Source organism: Macrobrachium nipponense, chromosome 32, assembly GCF_015104395.2.
Source record: "Macrobrachium nipponense isolate FS-2020 chromosome 32, ASM1510439v2, whole genome shotgun sequence".
Classification (NCBI taxonomy): domain Eukaryota; kingdom Metazoa; phylum Arthropoda; class Malacostraca; order Decapoda; family Palaemonidae; genus Macrobrachium; species Macrobrachium nipponense.
This window is the reverse complement of record NC_061094.1, coordinates 33,806,940-33,829,527: the sequence shown is the minus strand read 5'-3', so window position 1 is coordinate 33,829,527 and position 22,588 is coordinate 33,806,940. Positions and strand designations below refer to the sequence as shown.

General features: G+C 45.5%; 1 protein-coding gene across 3 annotated transcripts in view; it reads right to left on the bottom strand.

Annotated features, from left to right (window-relative positions):
* Window positions 1–22,588, bottom strand: part of LOC135207336 (protein NDUFAF4 homolog) — a 220,632-nt gene that overhangs the window by 1,250 nt on the left and 196,794 nt on the right. The window lies entirely within an intron of this gene.

The window sequence follows — 22,588 nt, the reverse complement described above, 5'->3', positions numbered from 1 at the left end:
TGTATTTGTAGATTTTTCCACTTTTGTCAAAATTTTCCAAATCAATTAAATAATAAAACATGTCATGGCTTAACATGAAGTTAAATCAAGCTAAATAGTGACAACTGTGGTAGATCCATCATCTACCTGACAATTTTCAGACCTGTTTTTTCAGGCCGAACTTTTCTGTGGAGCTGGACCATGGATTCCAGGGGTACTGGTTCTAGGAATAGAACTTGGCGTTCTGTCCGGTTTGCCCATAATGTGATTAGGATGAGGATAATTGTATTATTGTAATACTCTTAGTCCTAGCAAGCAGGTTTTAACATAATAATAATCATGTAATGCCATTCCCTTTTGGGGTAGGGTAGGGATGCGGACATCTGGGAGTCATTTCTCATTTGTGCCATTGGCAGAAGATTTGACTTCATGAAAAGCCAATGATATCTTTACAAAAAAAATTTTTTCTCCAACAATTTTATGATTTGAGAACTTGAAGATTTGAGTACCCCTGGGCCCCATGATGGAAAAATTCCGGCACAGAAGATGACTATTGGCATATCACTCCCGAATCTCCTTGATACAGCATCAAACAATGAAAATGCTACAGAGGAACACCCTGTTCCAAGTAAAATAACAAATCCAGAGCACCCAATAGGGTGCATAGAAATTAAAAGACACAAACAAAAACCAACTGGTAATTATGGAACCATATAATAATAAACAATAATTCTGAATTAAGAGACAAGTAATACTCCCACCAATACAGAAAAATGTAACAATTCTAATAGACAAAGCAACATACATAAAACAAGGACTGAAAAGAAACTAAAATTACCGACTGAATCCCACATAGGTACATTTTGATGACCTCTTTGGACTGGTCAAGATTTCTAGTCCTTAAAACTGGAAACAAAATTCCAACAGCTAAACTAGAAAACAAAATACTCAATATATACCCATCACAAGACATGGAAAGTAGACTCATCAAAAATAATGAATGGTTACTCCAAGTAACCAACTAAAAGCAGTTCACTGCCTTTTAAATATAACAGAAATAAATAATATAAAAATAACAATTACAAGCCACAAAATATTGAATTATGCACAAGGTACAGTCACCCTACCCAACAACGAACAAGAAGAACTTCCTTCAAAACAACTACTAGTAGACTCCTTAAAATTAAGATATAACGATATTCACAATCTAGAAATATACTCAATTCCAAGTAGGAAAGACATGAATAAAAATATCAACATTGCCAAAATAAAATTTACAGGCCAAGACTTCCCATTTAAAATCAAAATTCTCAAAGCAAAATAGAGAAGTTTGTCCATTTATTCCAAAACCATTACAATGTACACAGTACTCAAGGTATGATACAAAAAATGCCGTAATAAGGCAATATGTGCAGTCTGCGCATCAGATAATCATACCCCTAATTGAACTGTAACCACCCAAAATGTATCAATTGTGGGCAAGCCCCATCTCACAAAATCTAAAGAGTGCTCCTTTTACCAATACAACACTGAGCTTCAGTTGTTAATAAATAGAACAGGAATGTCAGTCAAGGAAGCTAGACTCGAGCTAAAAGTAAGAGGATTTAATAATCCATCCAAAAGCCCCCCTTTCTCAAATCTAACTAAAAATCAAAACATCAATCAGCACAATAATACACAAGATAATAAACATAGAAACTAATTCTCATGCCAATAATACTAAAACCCAAAATAAGTGTAATATCATATCCCCCAATACCACTACTAACATTAAAGATTCAGATATCCATGAAAAAGAAATTCCAATGGAAGAGGGAACAAATAATAAAAGTAATAATCAAACCAACAACAACAAAAAAAATACTGGAATGAACCCAACTTAAGGGAAAAAAATTGAATAGTATTGAAAATCACAACCGATTTAAAGCGAATTCAGCTACAGTAGAAGAAAATTTAAAAAAAATACATTGTATTGACCTCATCACAACTGGAAATACACAATCAGGCTCAGTTCCAGTCATACAACCAACATTTGGACAGTAAAATCACAATTTTTGAAAATAAATTGTATTTTTCTCCACTTTGCTTTAGGCCCAGGAACAGAGTGAGGGGTGGCATGAGGTGGGCCTATATGTAAAGGACCTCAGGTTTGTATAGTTAGGAAAAATACAATTTACTTTCAAAAATTGTGATTTGTTCCGACACATTATAAAAACCATCAGTCCTTTACATAAGAAAGACTCACTTATTGGTGGGAGGAATCAGAGTCTTGTGAACAGACTGGTGTTCGCCCAACCTGGGTTCCCTCCCTGGACGTAAGAGCAAGGGGGGAACCTAGCCTCTGTCCAACTGATCGGAATGAGAACTGCAGGATCAGCAGCCAAACCTCTCGACCATGCATACCTCTTATGAATTCCAAGCAAGAACCAATTCATAAGTAAGAAGTCAAATATAAAGCATTGGGTTTGTCTCTTACTGCTGTCCGCTTCCCTCTTTGCTAGGGAAGGGACGGATAAACGCTTCTATCCCTAGATAGAATGGAGCTCAGTTACGTAGCTTACCTGCACCGTCGTCCTGTCCAGCAAGTGACAACCGCTACCCTCTGCCTGCAGGAAGAGGGAAGAAAAGAGAAGGAAGAGGAGCCAGTCACACTCATTCATTCTCCATGCGATATCACGAGGACGAGATGCAACCTTGTCCTGTTAAAGGGGCTGGGTAAGCTACACAACTTGTTGAGCAGCCACCACAGGTCCCGAGGAAAAAGTGTCCAAGGACCTATGGGCAATATCCCGAAGGTAGAAGGAGGTGAAGGTGGTCTAGTTGGACCACACCCCTGCCTTCAGTACCTGTGCAACTGACAAGTTCTTGCGGAATCCAAGGGTTGGACCAATAATCCTAACTTCGTGGGCTCTCAGACGAAAGGTCCTGGTGTCGGCACTCCTCTCAGAGTAGTACGATTTCTTGATCACCTCACGAAGCCAGAAAGAAACAGTGTTCTTGGGCACGTCTTTCTTGGTCACCCTGGCGTCGACTCTCAGGCCTGAGGTGTCGAGTTTTCTTCAGATAGCGCCGTAGCACTCTTAACAAGACAGTAGTATCTCTTCTGTATCACTACCAGTAAAGTCCTCTAGGGAGGGGATCGTGAAGGACTTGAACCTGACATCTGGGACCGAAGGGTTCTGAGTCTTCGCTACAAAATCGAGCGTAACTGATCCCCATCCCCTTGAGTGTTTGACATCGAAGGAAAGACCATGAAGTTCTCCTACTCTCTTCACCGATGCCAGGGCCAGCAGAAAGACAGTCTTGAGGGTCAGATCCCTGTCTCACAACTCCCGGAGAGGCTCGTAGGGTCTACGAGTCAAACTCCTCAAGACAAGAGTCACATCCCACCCAGGGGCCCGAGTTCCCTGGGTGGGCAAGACCTCTCCAAGCCAACTCATCAAGGGAGATATTTCAATGGAGGAGGAAATATTGACTTCTCGCAACTTAAGGACTAGGGCCAGGGCGGCTCTGTATCCTTGTGACTGCTGAAACAGAGAGGAGCTTTTCTCGGCGAAGGAAGATCAGGAAATCCGCGACCTGCTGATGAGTGGCTCTGAGCAGAGAGAGACCCCGTCTACGACACCAACCACAGAAGACGGACCAAATAGCCTGTGCCACCGTAATCATCTGAAGATTGCTGGTGACCAGCACCCTGCTGATCACCTTGCAAATTAGACAGAGCAGGGGATAGGTGTACACTACGAGATTGTCCCATGGATGTTGGAACGCGTCCTCTGCAGCCGCCCATGGATCTGGCACAACCGAGAAGAAAACCTGAAGATTTCTGTTGTGCCGGGTAGTGAACAGATCCACTACTGGACGGCCCCCACAGGCAGAACAGCCTTTCCGCCACATCTGGGTGCTGGGTGTAGACAAGACCACTCTGTCCCAATCACCTGATTCTGGCAGCTGAGCTTGTCTGCCACTACATTCCTCTTGCCTGGAATGTATCTGGCTGACAGCTCTACCGAGTGAGCTACAACCCACTCGTGCACCTGCATCGTCAACTGGTGTAACGGGAAGGACACTAGGCCCCCCCTGTTTGTTGATGTATGCCACTACCATGGTGTTGTCTCTCATCAACACCCACAAGTATCCCATCAGCCGTTCCCGGAAATCTTGGAGCGCGAGAAACGTTGCTCAAGTTCCAGGACGTTAATGTGAAGGTGCTTATCGTGTCGGTTCCACACTCATGCAACCAGCAACTTTCCAGGTGTGTGCCCCAACCCTCGGTCGATGCGTCTGAGAACAGAAGCATCTGAGGAGGGAGAGCGCGAAGCGGCACTCCTATTAAGAGGTTCCTGTCGTCTAGTTACCTGGCTAAATCCTCCCTTACTTCCTCCGTGAGAGGAACCAGGAAGGATTGCGGATCCCGCGCCTGTGACCAGCATCCTTTAGTCTCCATTGCAGAGACCGCAGGTGAAAACGCCCCTGAGGGACTAACTTCTCTAGTGCTGACAGGTGACCGATCACGACTTGTCACTGCTGAGCTGACTGTTCCTGTCATGACAGAAACCGACGAGCTGCTTCCCCGAACCTGCTGATCCGCGAGTATGTGGGGAAGACTCGTGCTGCTACTGTTGCAATCAGCATGACCAGGTACTTTATCCTCTGCTTGGGTTCGAGATCTGATTTCTCGAAATTTACCACGATCCCCAGATCGCGGCAGAAGTTGAGGAAGATCTCTGTCCTGTAGCAGCTCGCCAGGATCAGCCAATCGTCGAGATACCACATCAGACGTATCCTGACCAAATGGTACCAAACCGACACGAGAGTGAACACTGGCGTGAACACCTGTGGGGTGGTTGAAAGACCAAAACAAAGTGCCCTGAATTGGTACACCATCCCGTCAAGGATAAAGCGAAGGTACTTCCTGGAGGACTGATGGATGGGTATTTGGAAATATGCATCCATCAGGTCCACCAAAAGCAGGAAATCATTCTCCATGATAGCACCAAGCACTGAGCGTGCCATTTCCATCATGAACTGAGTCTGGCAAACGAATCAGTTCAAAGGAGAGAGATCTATCACCGGTCTCCTGCCCTTGTAGACTTCTCCACCAGGAAAAGTCGGCTGTAGAAACCCGGTGACTAATCTCACACAATTTCCACAACTCCTTTGCTCAGCATGGTCTGCACTTCTTGAGTCAGTGATACGTCCCTGGCAGAACTGGGAACGTATGTTTGAAGATGGACCGGGTGTGAAGTGAGGGATGGCCTCGACTCAAAGGGGGGTAGATATCCCTCCCGAAGGACATCCACTACCCAAGTCTCGGCTCCGTAGCACTGCCAAGTTGCCCAATGGCTCGCCAGGCATCCCCCACTTCTGGCAGCAGGTGAGGGGGAACACCGTCCCTAGCATTTCCCTCTCTTTCCCCTTCCGCTTAGCCCCTTTCCTGCGAGAGGAGGCGGCTTGAGAAGAGGGCTGACGCTCACCTCTTGAAGCAAAAGAGGAAGGCTGGGTCTTTCCTTGCACTACCCTCGACGGTATTGACGTCTTAGGAGCGAAGGAAGTGCTAGGTAAGCTCCGAGGCTTAGCCGAAGTTGAGCAAGACTGCCCAGAAGTCTTCGCAACTGCCTGGTGTACTAAGCGATCGCTGTCCTCAGCTCTACGCTTTTCCACCACAGCGTCCACCATCTCTCTGGAGAAGAGAGAGGAGGAACCCAGCAACGGTCCGTTCTGCAGATCCAACGTTACCTTGTGACCGGCCGCCCTGGTTACATGAGTCAGGACTGCGTCCCTTTTCCTCAAAACCAGGTTGGCCCACAGGTTGGCCGTCTGGTGGGCGAGGTAGGAAATGGTCCTACCTCCAGACTAGCAGAGTCTCCTGAACGCCGAGTTTTCCCCCAGGAACTATAGCTCCCAAGGAGGCTGCGACTCTGAATACTGTGAGGGACCACAGATCAAGCACAGGTTCTCTGACAGCAGGTGTTGAAGAGGGACTCCTGGAGTTAGGCGAGCTAACTCCGGATCAACCTGCTTGGTCGGCAACGGGTTTGATGAAGGCACATAAAAACGCTGCTGACGAGGCAGAGGAGGAGGAAGCAGCTTGTCCGACCTGCTGGCCCTGAGTAAAGCCTCTTGTCCGGAGACCAGGGTGTCCACCTGGTCCAGCACTCGGTCGGCCAAGGAAGACCGGGGTAGCCCCATCGATGCTCTGGGTTCCTTCTTAGGTCCCCAGAACAACTCTAACCTCAATGGACAATCAGAGGGATTAACCACCAATCCTTCCCCGAGGTCGTTGTGCTGACTGATCAGCGCAATGACCTCTGCAAAGGACCTCTGTATCTCGAGGGTGACCGCGTCCTGAGGCAATGGACCATAAGATCCATGCAGGCTGAGTACCTCCTGAGACACTCTTTCTTCAGGAGGAAGAACCTTGCCAGACCCCTCGTGGTCTCCTCTAACCACTTAAACGTATGATCTCTCCAGTCCCAAGACCAAACCAGGCTCATAGGCTCTCATGGCTGGACCATAAGGAGCGCACTCCTCACTGTCACTCCTGTTCACCTCGCTCCTCCCAGTGTAGCCCGAGGAGGTTCAAGGGACATGTGAGGAAGACCTGACGCTCCTACCCTGCCTACCAGCAGAACCAGTAGGCTGGGAGGACTGGAGGCGATCGGTGGCGATCGAGCTGTAGGTCTGGACCAGCGATCTCCGTGGAGAAGCGCTGGACCGAAGAAGGTAGCATCGGTCTCGTGCATCAGGGGAGCTGCTACCAGCCGTATGGACCGTCCGATCACACTGATGGGATCGACAGTCAGGTGACTGGTAGCGTCCACTAATTGGTGAGAGCAAGCACCGTCCTCACAATGCGCAATGGTCCCAGAAGCAGCCGAAGCTGTTCCCGGGGACTGGGGGGACCTCTTCCCAGCCTCAACACGTCAACCCTAGGTACCAGTCGATTGCTATGCGAGCGATCGCCGGTCTGGTGAGAGTCACCTGAGCGACTCTTACCATCCTTTCGCTCCGTACCTGGGTCCTGACGGTGAGCGTACTCAGCCGTCTGAACCTTGGCAGCATGGTCATCAGCAGGTGACCGTACACTCAGTGATGCTCGCTGATGAGTGGCCGAGATGGTTTCCGGTCAGGAGGTGGAACCTCTAGAGCCAGGGGCGGAGGTAACAGTGGTGGCTGATACCTCCACGGTTTCCGTCTTTCTCTTCCCTGAGGAAGGAGAGATGGGCCTCCAGGAATGGGAGGACCAGCGGAAAGCCTATCTGTCTCACCGGAGCGAGACAGACCCTTAGAAGTCTCTGTGCGAGACTTCTTAAGGGGGCGAGGCCACCTTCTTCTTACTCAGCTGGGGGGCCTTGGAAGTCGAAGGGGAAGAGGCGGCAGAAGACGACAAAGAAGACTATGATGGCACCTTCCTCTTCTTCTTGGACTTCTTCACCAACTTCCTCAGGACAGCTGACAGGTCTCCCATCCAGGCTGGAGCTGGGGTGGCTGCAGGGGCAACAAGGTCCAGCTCCCCCTGGCCAGGAGGAACTGAAGGAGCAGCAGCACTTCCACGGGCAGGAACAGAGGCAGCAGGCATGGTGACAGCAACAGGTGGAAGATCCTGGGGCGAGCTCTTCGGGCACTCAAAGTCAGGAGGAGGGGTGAGGACAGCAAAACACGGGGGAGGGGGTAAATACTCCCTCTTAGGTACGTACGGCAAAGGGGCCTGCACCGCAGCCGGGGGGGTGACCATCGTCATATGCTGGGTGTAGACCAGGTGAGGGGGGCCATGTATCCCAGGGTTGAGATCATTGTAGTCGTCATTGTCTCCAGCCCGTGAGTAACCAGGGCTGCAGCCAGATGAAGGAGTCCCTGAATACTTGGAATGCCTGGAAGACTCGGCGAGCGCCACACCTGCTGTAGGTCCCCACCCCCTGAGCGCAGACACACCTGAGGAAGCAACAGTCTGGTTAATGGGAGGGGGGGGGGGGGGGGTTCCTGCTTGCTCAGCGGGAGAAAGATCCCCCCCCCCCCCCCCCTCCAAGCAGACAGAAGACCCTGAGTACAACTCAAGGTCGGGATGTCTCCCTCCCTCCTCTGCACTCGACAGATCCAGTGAAGAGGCAGAGAGAGACATGTCCCCCGAAGGGAAGAGAGCCATAAGGAGGAGCTGATGAGGGGGGAGAAAAGAAGACGACGTGTCCGTGGATTAGAGGCGTTGAGGGAAGCTTTCCGACGACACCTTGGCAGCTTTACGCGGCTTCTTCCTCTTCTCGTACCGCTCACACTGCTCCTCCGATCAAGACACAATAATCACAAGTTAACTCTCGAGAGCATTCACGCCCTTGGCACCTTGTGCAAAGGGCATCAGGATCAACACTTTCACTCGAACAGAAAGTCCCACACTTCCGGCCTCCCACTCCAGGGCATGCTCCCCAGTTGGATGGGGGCACGAGGGCTTATCCGAATCGTGGGATTGCCTGGTTCTTCTTGCAATGCAATACCACAAAAAACAAAAGAAATACTTACAGCTTCACACTCAATACACTAAGATTCAGACTGAAAGCCAAAAAGTACATCTGGGATCTCACGACAGAAGCAGACAGAGGTCAACACACATCTGCAGCCGACAGTGGTCGAAAGCAAAGTGGAATGTTTACATCCAGTTGGGCGGGACTCCCGACCATTGGACAAGCAGTTACTGCTGAACTACTTTGTCATTAAATCTTACAACCGGTCCAGCTGGCGCTGAAAGTAATTTCTTATGTAAAGGACCGATGGTTTGTATAATGTGTTGGATCAAATGACAAATTTTTAATCAATTTGTATTACTCATAGCTAACAAACCTGAGGTCTTAACAATAGGATAATTTCCAAGCACCAGCTAGTAACGGGTAAAAACAATCAAAGATTGTAAAGCAAGAGATCTGTGAGATCTGGCAACTCCTGCGTGTACGAGGTGATACCTGGTCATTCTGTTGAGGTGTGAGAGATGTGTATTTCTGGTGATACAAGTTCACTCTCAACATAGTTTGGAAGTCACGTAAAGCCATTGGTCCTGCTGCTGAATAATCATTGGTTCCATGCAACTTAAACACACCATACAAACAAACAAAAACTGTACTTTGTGACGCATTCAGTCTTTTTCTTAACAGTCTTGGAGAGTAGACGTTATCGCTTTTGCTCTCCTTACAAGCCAGTTGATTTGCGCCCTTGTTTCTTTCCTTTTCAGTGTGTTTATGTGTGATTGTTTCTGTTGCTGCATTTCTTGGAGGCACGTAAACCCCCACAGGCCCCTATAGCAGTCCCCTTTCGCGTACTGCCACCTTGTGAAGCTCCTTTGTCATCATCACTGCTCACTGGGTCATGCCTTATCACTCTGCCAGCGCTGGCCTTAGAGATGTCATGACATCACTCCCAACTTCCTCTCAGCCTATGACGTCAGATACGGTGGCCGCTCATCCTCCCGTCATTATGACGTCATCAATGACTGTACCCTGTATATAATTCAATGTTTCGTGGTTTGTAATTGTTACTTTTATATTATTTATTTCTGTTATACTTAAAAAGGCAGTGGACTGCTCTTTGTTGTCTTTGATGTGTCTACATTCCATGTCCTATGTTGGAAAAGTGTTGAGTAATTTGTTTTCTAGTATCGCTGCTGAAATTTTATTGTCAGTTTTGAGGACTAGAAATCTTGACCAGTTACCTGGTCCAAAGAGGTCATCAAAATGTACCAAAATGGGATTAAGTCGGTAATTTGTTTCTTTTTGGTTCTTGTTTTACATACGTTGCTTGTCTATTAGGATTGTTATATTTTTCTGTATTGATGGAAGGATTGCTTGTCTCTAATTCAGAATTATTGTTTATTATATATATGGTCTCATTGCTATGATATTGGAGTTCACCAATTGATTTTTGTTTGTTTCTTTTTTATTTTTTGTGCACCCTAATTGGTGTTCTGGCTCTGCTACTTCACTTGGAACAGGGTGTTCCTTTGTAGCATTAACAGCATTTTCATTGCTTGAGGCTGTACCAAGGAAATTTGGAAGTGACATGCCAATAGTCATCAACTGTGCTGGAGTTTTTCCATCATGGGCCCCAGGGACTCAAATTATCAAGTTCACTAATCATAAAAATATTTGAAAAAAAAAAAAATAATCTTGAAAATATATCATTGGCTCTTCGCGAAGTTAAATCTTCCGCCAATGGCACAAGTGAGAAACGACTCCCAAATATCCGCATCCTTACCCTACCCCAAAAGGGGATGTTATAACATGATTGATTAGTATGGCCCAAGTGTAAGCAGAACCCATTTGCTAGGACTAAGAGTACTACAATACAATTATCCCCATCCTAATCACATTATGGGCAAACAGGACAGAATGCCGAGAGTTCTATTCCTAGAACCAGGCCCCCTCCCTGGAATCCATGGTCCAGCTCCACAGAATAGTTCCGCCTGAAAAACAGGTCTGAACATTGTCGGGTAGACGATGGATCTACCACAGTTCTTACTATTTAGCTTCAGATTTAACCCCAGGTTAAGCCATATGTTTTCTTATTTGATTTTGGAAAACTTTGACAAAAATGGAAAAGTCCACAAATATTAACCCAAAAATATATAATGTTATATGGGACTCTTGGGTTCGAACCTAGGAAGAAATTCCTGAGGTTCGAGACCCTTCACCACATCAAGGTGGTCCCAAAATGAGAGGGTCGTAAGCTGTGACATCATAGAAGACAAGATGGCAGCAGCGTCTGGTGAATGTAAACAATAATAGAGGATGAAGAGACATGTGCGTGGGTTGTTTGGTTGGTAGGATAGGGGTTTTTGGGTTGCAAGTCTCGTTTTGGTGTCGTTCAAAGGTGTAAGCTGGAGTATAACAGGATTGGAGCATATTTGTGTTTGACAGGAAAGATTAGGCTAGGAAAATATTCAAAAAGATTTCTGATCCTTAAAGCAGAACATAAAATTCCAATTGCAATGGTTGAAAACAAATTACTGAACCTGTGTCCATCCCAAGAAATGGACTGCAGCTATACCAAAGCTAAAGAGTGATTACTTGAAGTAACCACCAATACACAGGCCACTGCCTTTTTGCACATAAAAGAAATAAATGGCATAAACGTAACAATGACAAGCCATGAAATTTTAAATTATGTACAAGGTATGGACATCTTACCGACCATTGAGGGGTGAATATCTACCTCCAAGACGCTTGCTACTTGATTTCCTTAAACTAAGGTATAATAATATCCATGACCTAGAGTTTATTCGATTTCAAACAGGAGGGATAAGAATAAACAAATTAAAACTGCAAAAGTAAAATTTAGTGGCAGTCTTCCACTTAAAATTAAAATTCTTGGGCAAAGTAAGTAGAGAAGTACCCCCATTTATACCAAAAACCATTGCAATGCACAATATACTCAAAATTTGGCCACACATGCAAAAATGTAATAAGACAATATGTGCAGTCTGCTCATCTGAAGAGCATACTTAAAAAAGGGATTTTGACGAAGGAAAATTCTATTTCTGGGTGATTGGCTCGTGTCGCCCTATGAAAGTAATCCTTAACATCATTCTTTCTTTTAGGTAGAAATTCCTAAATTACCAGAGAAAACAATTAAAGAAAATGTACAAGTAAAAACTGAATCGCTCACCTTAAAAAAGAAGTGTCGGTATGATATATGGGCAGTGTGGAACACTACCACGAGACAAACACCAATTAGAACTTCCTTATCAGAATCCCCCCAAGAGAGAGCCGATACCAACGGGCGATGCAGCCTCTACTACTACTACTAGAGGACGCCACGGACAGCAGCGCCCCTAGCGGTCATCCTTAATTAAAACATAAATACATCTTGTCCTGCAAGGGGGGGGGAGAACAAACCATAAAAGAGGGATGGGTTTCATAGGGCGACACGAGCCAATCACCCAGAAATAGATTTTTTCCTTCGTCAAAATCCCTTTCTGGGCTCAGCTCGTGTCGGCCTATGAAAGAGTACCAGAGAAAACAGACAAGATGGAAAAGGAAATAATGAAAAACAGATTAAAAAAAATGATGGATATAATATAAGTAAATCAGATACAGCATACAAAATAAGCACTTAAACTAACTTATTACAATAATCAATAACAGAATGTTAGTAAACTTAAAGTACTTAAATGGTATAATAAAAATTTATAAATATGCATGTAAAATAAGGAAATTTTTTGGATTTACTTAATTAGAAAATATAATTACAATTATATACATATATGTGTCCTACCCTAGCAAAAAAAAAAAAATAAGGGTAGGTACACTCAAGTCCATCATTAATACAATTAACACAATTAATTCAAATATATACAAACACATTGTGAGTGAAACTTATCACAAACCCAATGGAGGATTTATACAAACATATTGTGGCCTACCCTAGCATAAAAATAAGGGTAGGAACACTGAAGTACATATCAGTACAAGGGTGGTTGTCCCTAGCAAAAAAATAAGGGACAAACCACTATAAGACACAACGGCTAAGGCTATGATGTTGAGTAGCCTGACGATAGGTTGAGGCATGTTGGTTGAGGTAGGTAGAAAGGAGACCTGGATCAATACTACAACTACTAAGCAGTATCAGGGGAAACTATGTTTCCCGCTGCTACTGCTGAAAACTTTAAAGATTCCAAGGACTTTAAATAATGCCGTTTAAAGACTGTCGGGGATTTCCATCCAGTATACTTTCTAAGATCCTCAAAGTTCCAAATATGTTGGGAAATATTAATTGAGGTGGCTACTCCCTGATATCATGTGCTTTTGGGAATGACTCAGGGTTGGCTTGTTTAATGAAGTAAAGGATTTGCTGTCTAATGCCTTTAACTGATAAAGTACCACCTTTTTCTCTCATGAAGAGAGCACCCGAGGATCTAGAAAGAAGGGCGAGATAGAAAGGCTCTAAGGAGTTGATACTGGGCAGAGAGAAGGATCCTGTGGAAGTGGGATAACCTTCCAAGGAGCCCACCTTGCAAGAGGATCTTCATTTTTGGCTAAAAAGCTACGATCCGGAGCAAGTAGAACTTCTCCTGATGGGAGAATTCCACATGACCCGCATCCCTGGATAGAGCCGACAGTTCTGAAATTCTAGCTCCTGAGGCTAGGCTTAATAAGAATAGTGTCTTCCTCAGGAGCATTATGAATGTACAAGATGAGTTGTCAGTATCTGAAGCTAGCTTGAGGACATCATTTAAAAACCATGAAACTGTATAGGCCCTCTGAGAAGGTCTAAGTCCTAGCACAGGCTTTAGGGATAGATGTGAAATAAGATTCAGTTAAATCTATCTGAAAACCTACTTGAAAGATTTTCTTCAAAGCTGACTTATGAGTGGTAATCGTGCTAGCTGCTAAACCTTTTTCAAAATAAGGATCTGAAAAAGGATATAGCCAAATTAACTGTCATGGTTGTAGTGTTCGATTCTCTCAAGAAAGATGCTAATTTTTTAACAGCTGAGTCATATTGTCTAATGGTTGACTCTCTCTTATCTGATTCTAGGAAGAGAATATTCTGTGGATCAATGTCAGCATCTTTATTAGCCGCAAACTTCATGAAGTCCATAAAGTTAGGGTCTGGAGAGTTCCTGAGGAAGCGAACACAGTCCTCATTTGTACTGATTTGTGATAGTTTGGGATTGGGGATCCGTTGAGGTCGGAGACCCAATTCCAAAAGAAGAGGATACCAGTTGCTCTTGGGCCAGTCCGGTGCAATCAGAGCTACTATCCCTTTGAAAGACCTTAGTTTTGTCTAGGACTTTCAAGAGAAGATTCACTGGAGGAAAAACATAAATTCTCCTCCACTGATTCCAATCCAACGACAGGGCGTCCGTGGCATAAGCCAGAGGGTCCAGGTTGGGGGCCACATAGCAAGGGAGCTTGTGGTTCGCTTGTGAGGCGAAGAGATCCACTTGGAGACCTGGGACTCTCCGGCTTACCCACTGGAATGACCCGACGTCCAGAGACCACTCTTGATTCCAGGGAAGTGACCGAGACAGGGCGTCTGCTATCTACATTTTCTTACTCCTGCCAGGTGAGTGGCAGACAGATGCCATTTGTGTTTGCTTGCTAATGCAAAGATGGCTATCATGACATGGTTCACATGCTTGGATTTGTACCCTCCTCTGTTGATGCAATGAACTACCACTGCACTGTCCAAAACTAGCCTTAGATGAGACTTCTTCGGGGGAAGCAGTCTCTTCAGAGTAAGAAATACTGCCATTGCTTCCAACACGTTTATGTGGAGCTGGCGAAATTGAACTGACCAAGTCCCCTGAACCTGTTTGAACTGAGAGTATCCCCCCCATCCGACAGGGATGCATCCGGTGTGAATGGTTAACACTGGGAGGGGATATTGAAGGGGTACTTTCTTGGCTAAGTTTCTTACTTTTGACCAAGGCCGTAGTTGGTTGCGGAGGATCTGTGGAATTACTGACAACTTGTCTCGATATTTGGAGTTTGCTTTTGACCGCCAAATTCGATTTATATCTTTCAGCCTTGCTTTCAGAAGGATATCTGTTATCGACGCAAACTGAAGAGACCCTAGGATTCTCTCCTGGTTTCTTCTTGACGTTTGTTTGCAATTGAGAAATTGCCTGACAGATTTTGCTATTTCCTTCCGTTTGACCACTGGAATTGATAGATTGTGGGAGGACAAATCCCATTGGATTCCTAGCCACTGAAAACAGATTCCGGAATAAGTCTGGATTTCGTTTTGTTTATCTGGAACCCCAGATGTTCCAGAAAGTGAACTACTTTTTTGGTAGCTTTGAGACATTCCTCGACTGTTGATGCCCAGATCAACCAATCGTCGAGGTATGCCGCTACCATGATTCCCTGAGCTCTCAATTGTTGTACAACCACTTCTGCTATCTTTGTGAATACCCTGGGGGCTACATTCAGACCGAAGGGCATCACTTTGAATGAGAATGTCTGATTTCCTAGCCTGAATCCTAGGAATGGGCGGAAGTGCCTGGCTATAGGGATATGATAGTATGCGTCTGTAAGATCGATGGGAGCATGTGACGGCTCCACGCGGAAGTAAGGTCCTTACTTGCGAGAGGGTAAGCATCTTGAACTTGTCGCAGCGAATGAAAGAGTTTAGCTTTGACAAGTCTAAGATTACCCTTCTTTTTGTTGAGCCTTTCTTTGGCACGCTGATAAGCGACCTTGAAATTTTAGATGTTTGACTCTCGCAATAGCTCCTTTCTGAAGGAGTTCTTCCGCGTAACTCTATCAATTCCTTTGACGGTATTTGGTGAAATGATTTGATTGGAGGAGGATCTTGGATCCAGCTCCAGCCTAATCCTTTGGACACTATGCTCTGTGCCCAATTGCTGAACCCCCACCTGTGGCGGAAGAGAAACAGCCTCCCTCCTACCTGGGGACCTCATTGCTGATGGGCGGGTTGGCCACCACGCCCTCCTCTGAACTGCTTACTCCTTGTGCCCCTTCCTGCGCCACGGTGACGAAAGTAACCTCTCGCCCTACCCCTCGGTTTGAGAGTAGCCTTGAGCCTCATAAGCAGGGTTAAAAAAGGCAGGCGAGATAGCGTAGGAAGTCGAAGGTTGTGATTGCTGGGGCACCAGAGGAAAGGCTGGGTTTGCTTAGATGTAGCAGGTTGTCCCTGTTGGGTAACTGGGACTGCCTGCACAAACTGCTGCTGATGCTGGAGTTTTTTATATGGCTGGAACCTCTTACCAGCCTTCTTTGGTTTCTTGCCAGCTGAGGGAACGGATTCCTGTTTCCTCTTAGAGAAAGGTACCCCACCTAGCTCTAAGGCTCTGGTTAGTCTAGCAAGCTCTTCGTGGTGGACTTCGTTCACTGCGGACTCTGGGAAGAGATCCGCTCCCCACATGCTCGCAGCCAAGAGTCTATTAGGCTCGTGCCTGATAGTGCATTCTTGAAGAACATGCTTCCGACAGTTCCTCCTGGCTTGGAAGAAGTCAAGGCGTCTAACAGAACCGTCTGAAACTGCGATTTCGCCAGGATCTTGAACAGCGGTTCGTTAGCGTATGAAAGAGCAGCCATTTCCGTAACGATAAGAGAGTTAAGGGACCTGCCAAACCTAGTTCGCGCATCGAACTCTGCCTGGATTAAGGAATCCGGCAGCCTAGGTAACTTTCTCCACCGAAACTGAATCCCATAGGCGCCAGTTACCTGGCTTGAGTTTACCCAGCGTGAAAGTAGCTGGCAGGTTTTTCCCACCAATAACTCTCCGAAGGCGGGGAAGAGTGGAGAAGTAGACTCCGACTCTCTCAACTGTGGAACGGGCTCATCCTTGAGGACTGCCTGAAGAGCCTTCTCCACAATTTCGTGGCGAACGGAAGAGAGACCTCCTCTTCCGTCGCGAAAATCGTGAAGGGGCTCTTATAGGCCTGGAGTCTAGTATTAGTACACTCCCAGTCCTCAAGGCAGTGAACCCATTCCCGTTGGGCGTGATCTCTACTGTAGAGGACTGACTCCTTCGAGATCTTGTCCTCTCTCGTAAGAGCTGTTGGCGTCAGCCTAGCATACCCGATGAAAGGCTGTGACAGACCCGGAGGATAGAACTCGAAGTCCTCAATCCTTCGAGTGCCAAACTCCGGGATCGAAATCATCCCGTCCTTAAAAGGAGCATAGGCAGCTACTCTCCATGGATTGTCCTAGAGAAAGCCGGCAAGGAGTCGTAAGGCGGAAGTTGGAGAATCCCCGTGCTAGAAGCAGGGGAGACTGGGGGAGGAGCCTGAGATAGCCCCAGCTACCCGATCCTCATTCTCTCATCCTGTTAGAGAGTTCCTGGACCGTCTGTCCAGTTTGAGACAGACTGCTCGACAATTGCGCGAACATCTGCTCAAAACGTGTTCCCCAAGCTGAAATTTGGGAACCCACCATCGCTCCTACCTGCTTCCATCATTCCTGATGAGGCAGGAGAGGGAACGCAGGAGCTGGTGCTTGCTACCCACTGACCGGACATAGCCGGAGAGGGGGCAGCGGAAGCGGGAGAAGGCAGCGCTCAGGAGGTAGCGCGAGCCTTCTCCTTCGAAGCCTTGCTTCTGGATCTCTTCGACTGGGAAGAGCTCGGCTTAGCCTTCACCGCGTCGGCGTATGAAGTCGATGACTTCCTGGCCGAAGAAGACGAAGACGACTTCCTAGAAGTCGTCTTAGACAAGGTCTTCGGTTCTCTCTTTCCCTTCTCCTTAGGAGGTACAGAGAGAGCGGGAGTGCGGCTAGGGATCTCAGATCCCGGAAAGCCTTGGAAGGAGGCGGAAGAAGAAGGGGACAGGAGAAGACCCAGGAGCGCCCAAGGAAAGACCTTGGGCGCCCGACAAACCTACCTCAACCAACAAATCCTCACTTACTACCGCCATCGGCTCGAGATTCAGGTCCAGGGCGGGGCGACGTCCGGGACTGACTCCTGGGAGGCTACGACCCCAAACGAATTCTGGAGCTCTTGCTGGATGGCGGCTATGACGGGGGCGGCGGACAAGGGGTCGACGTAGCCCGTCGACTTGCCCGCAGGAAAGATCTGGATGGCCAGCTTCCTATCCAGAATGTAGGGCTGGCCCTTGGCGGCGTTCTTCCCAAAGCCGCCCACCCACGCTTTCAGGGTGGCGAGGGCGACTTCCCTCACACCGCTAGCCTGAAAGAAAGGCTGGATTAGCTACCAATTGCGGACAGGGTTAACAAACTTACGAACTAGAAGTTGTTAGTAAATTCATAAGTAACCTCATAATGGACTTACCCCATCCCCCAGCTGAGCTACCAGGTCGTTAGCATTATAGCGCAGGCCTCGTGGGTGCCAGACGATCGACTCGTTGGTACGAAGTGGCACACGGGGCGTGAGACCTGCACTCGTCATGTCCCCACCAGGGGTCATACAGCGTCGCATTACAGGCGAGGACCTGGCAGTTGGTAGCCTGTAAGTGAAAACGTACATGAGTACAGAGTAACACTTACAGCCTAACATATGCTCCGCTGGTGCCGGAGCGATAAAGTTAGATAAAACCAGAGCCCCGCTAAAATACGTGTGGTAACCAGGCTGGAAGATAGGCTATGGCTCCGCCAGTGGCGGAGGCACAAGAATCAACCACTAGGAGTGGTGGTAATGGAAACCACGACGGATAATGGCGGGATGGTTGATAAAAAGAACATAATAATTCACAAATCATTGTAAAATATCTTATAATAGGGTATATATCCTTAAAGTAGCAAAATAATAACATAAAAACAACTGTTCTCTCCACCCGTCTACTAGAATAGGCTAGGTAAGGGTAAGGCTCCCTTCCGGTAGCGGTGAGAGATATAAGGATATAGTAGGCAAGCAATCGACCATCCATAGCACCCAACCCTGCCCGCTAGCGGAGCCAATATACTATAACCAAAGGGGCCCCGGCTGCGACGGAAGGCTCCTTACGTATCATAAGGGAGGTGGCTGAGTAAAGGGGAGGGGGGGATGGGAGGTCCCGGCGAAACAAACGGCGGGAGCGAGGAAGGGGGGGAGGGATGGCCTACTCCTCCCTCCTCCCCACCTCACCAACTACCCGTATGGAGACCCGGTACCTATAGTGGTCGCCCTATACCCCCTGCTGGCGGAACCCCCCGGCACCTCCGAGAGTGAGAGAGAAGGCGATGAGGTTGTTATGACAACCAAGGGGTGTCCCCCAGCTCCTCCCTACATCAGAGAGGGAGGGAAGGGGCAGGGGAAGGTGCTATAGTACAGTGACCGCAAGTGGCCTAGGCCACGAGCAACACAACCGTGGTAGGGCCACGTGAACCAAGCTGTACCAACATGTGGAACAAGCACCTAGGCTAGCCTAACACCCTAAATAAAATCATATATCGAAAAGGGGGAAGAGACACTGTTAGTAAGAGAAAAAGAAGCCCAGGAGGAGGCAGACTGTTCCGAAAAACAGAAGCCTACTCGGAGCCAGCGATAGCCGATGAAGAGCAAGAGCCGGGATGCTGGGCCGAAATAAAAAAAATAATAGCCCTAAACTACCAAGCTAAGAGAATGGTAGGAGGGCTGGACTATGCTAAAAGAAAATTCGATGTAAACAATGAATGTGAAAAAGTAAGCCCATAAGCACAAGAAGTCCAGTATGGAGGACCGGGAATTCTTACGAGGCGGCATGGCCGCCACGAGACAACCGAGGAACCGTATTGACCTATAAAAGAGAAAATACTGGTACCCGGAAGATAAAATTACAGTAAAATGTTACTTATGAGTTACTTAACTTAGCCGTGGCGATAGCAGAGCGTTCCATGGTTCCAAAGCGGATAATCTCAAGAAAAAACACGAGCACAGAAAATGGCGACTTGTCGCTAGTGCTAAAAATTAAGGATGACCGCTAGGGCGCTGCTGTCCGTGGCGTCCTCTAGTAGTAGTAGTAGAGGCTGCATCGCCCGTTGGTATCGGCTCTCTCTTGGGGGGATTCTGATAAGGAAGTTCTAATTGGTGTTTGTCTCGTGGTAGTGTTCCACACTCGCCCCTATATCATACCGACACTTCTTTTTAAGAGTGAGCGAGTCAGTTTTTACTGACATTTTCTTAATTTTTTGTTTTTCTCTGGGTAATTTTAGGAATTTTACCTAGAAAGAATGATGTTAAGGATTACTTTCATAGGCCGACACGAGCTGAGCCCAGAAATTGGAATTGTAGTTCTCCAAAGTGTGCCAATTGTGGGTTGGCTCATTATGCTAGCTCTAAAGAGCGCTCTTTTTATCAATACAAAATGAAGTTTAAACTGTTAATGACTAGAACAGGAATGACAGCTAAAGAAGCTAGATAGGAGTTAAAAGAGGGGTCCTTGATCATCCAAAAAACCCTCATTCACAACTGTAGTTAAAAACCTCAAACTAAACCAACATAATATCAAGCAGCAGGATAATAAAGATATGCAACATATTCATCATACTAATAGTACTAACACCCAAAATAAGTACAGCATACTTTCCACTGCTGCTGCTATTAACATTAAAGATTCTGACTGCATTGTTATGGGAACACCAATGGAAGAAGAATCAAATAACTCCAACTCCCAAAATGACAAAAAGAAAAGAATACTGGAAAGAACCCTGCCTAATGGAAAAAAAAAAAAATGTTGAGAAGTAAAGTCAATTCAAAGAAACCCTACCTGCATCGAGTGAGGAGTTCAGAAAAGAAATTGTGCTGACTTCACAAGTGGAGGTTCACAACTGCCCTCTGTCCCTATCATGTTTGCAACAAGTTAAGAATTAACAGCTGTCTTGTGATGGATCAGTTAACAATTCTCCAACAATCCCACCCTCTATCCCAACTGGTGACACTGATTACAGCATTTACTTGTGGCACTAATGAAAATCAGACTATTGATATGAAACGAAATTTGTCTAATACACACCAATCTTTTACTTTACCTAAATCTTTTAAGAGTAAACCAAGTACATACAGTGAATCCCCCGTATTCATTGACTCCGGATTCGCAGACTCGCGTATTCGCAGATCTCTCTGGAACGTATACCCCCTTTATTCGTGGAAAATTCACCAATTCACAGTATTTTTCTATGAAAAATATCCACAATTTGCTAGCTTTTTTTTGTTTCATCATAAAATGCACTTTTTGTGATAAAACTATTAAAAAAAAAGGTAAAAACATTTTCAGTGGGTTTTTCTTGAGTTCTACCTAAAAATAAGCAGTTTTAAGAGTTTTAATAGGGGTTTCAACTACTCGTGAGTTCTAGCTATTCGTGGGGTGGGGGGTCTGGTACCTATCCCCCACAAATACGGGGGAACACTGTACTTCCTTAAACCAACATTCCTTACTGCAGAGGACAAAAACACTCTAAATACAAAACAGGAAATTTCCAATGAAGGAAAATTAGTCTTTAATAAAGGGGACAACACTCCAGCCAGAAAAACTGAACCATTAATAGCCAACAAGAAGCATGCTCAGTCTTGTGGTTGTAGTGAGTGCTTTATAAGTGCTTGCAACCAATTACCAACCAAAACAAGACTCAATCCAGAATTGCAAAAATAATTTTGTTTGATTGCAAAAATGTCCTTTAGCCCACCATCATGAGGATGGACTACGTTCTGAATCTTTGAAATACACAAAGGAAGTCATTAAATAAAAAATAGACACATTAATAATCAATTATGAAAAACAGTCAGCTGTTGAGTTTAATAATTCTCAACAAATACATACCACAATTAAAAAATCTCAAAGCACCTCAAATATGTATAAACCAAGACATAAAATAAAATCTGCAGTTAACCTGCAGAATTTAAAACCCGTACCACCCAATAATGTATCATAAAATCATCCAATGGAACGTAAACGGTCTTTTGACACATTTGCATTTTGGTGAACTACAAAGAGTCCTGCGGGACTACAACCCCATGTGCATCTGCCTACAACATGTAGGGCCTTACCCTGCACAAATCTGGCATCCGGCACTACATGCTTGCTTATTATTTGCCAACAGCTGCCAAACTACATATGCCCGATAAAAGTATGATCACTATTTGTAATTTGTACAATCAACTACATTTCCATTCAAACTTCAGTGATCTATCTGAAGTAATTAACTGTTTACCTGACCCCCTACTTATAGTAGGATATTTTAATGCTCATAATCCCCTTTTGGGATTCCAACCACTCTACTGACATATCAGGGGTCAACATAGAGAGGTTTGTTATAGAGCATGACTTTTGTTGTCTAAATGAAAGTGATGTTCCAACATACTTCCCTAATACTCGCTCAACGTTTTCCTCAGTTGACATCTCATTATGTTCAGTTGGCATAGCTGAGAGATTTGAGTGGAATGTTCTGGATGACTCGTACATCAGTGACCATTTCCCCATTGTCCTAAATTATGTACTTAAGTAATGTCATGATATCACCACCCATAAGATTCAATGTTCAAAATGCTGATTGGGATACAGGCAGTCCCCACCTACGACGTTCTGAGGTTACAACGCTTTTCAATTATATTCATCAGAAATTATTTCCAGGTTTACGACATATGTTCCAGGGTTATGGCGCTTACGACACCAATCTGCCGGAATATAACTCCAAAAATGCAAAATAATCAATATTTGAAGTTTTTTTTTTAATGAAAATTGCAGTTTACAGTTTTTTAATACACCCAAAGCATTAAAAGTACAGTAGTACCTTGAGATACAAAATTAATCCGTTCCAAGGCACCCTTCGTATCATGAGGTTTTCTAATCTTGGACCACATTTTACAAGTAAAATGACTAATCTGTTCCAAGCCCTCCAAAAATCACCCGCAGTAAAATTATTATTTCCCAGGCCTCAAAAAACATGTTTCTAGGGTTATGACGCCGATCCGACGGAAGAAATATGACTCCAAAAAGGCAAAATACTGTACATACTTAAGTAATATTCAACTGCATGTAATGTTCAACCCCATTTTTACTGCATATATTAGGACTTTAGCATATGTCCCTTAGCAATAAGCCTAGCCTATGTTAGCGGTTGCTACTGTAGCCTAGTCTATGATTCTGACATCTAAACCTAAGAAGCTAAAAGCTTAGAATATGCCAATAAAATGTATAAATAATCAGTATGTACTCATTTCAAATAATTATTAATTAATCATTAACTAT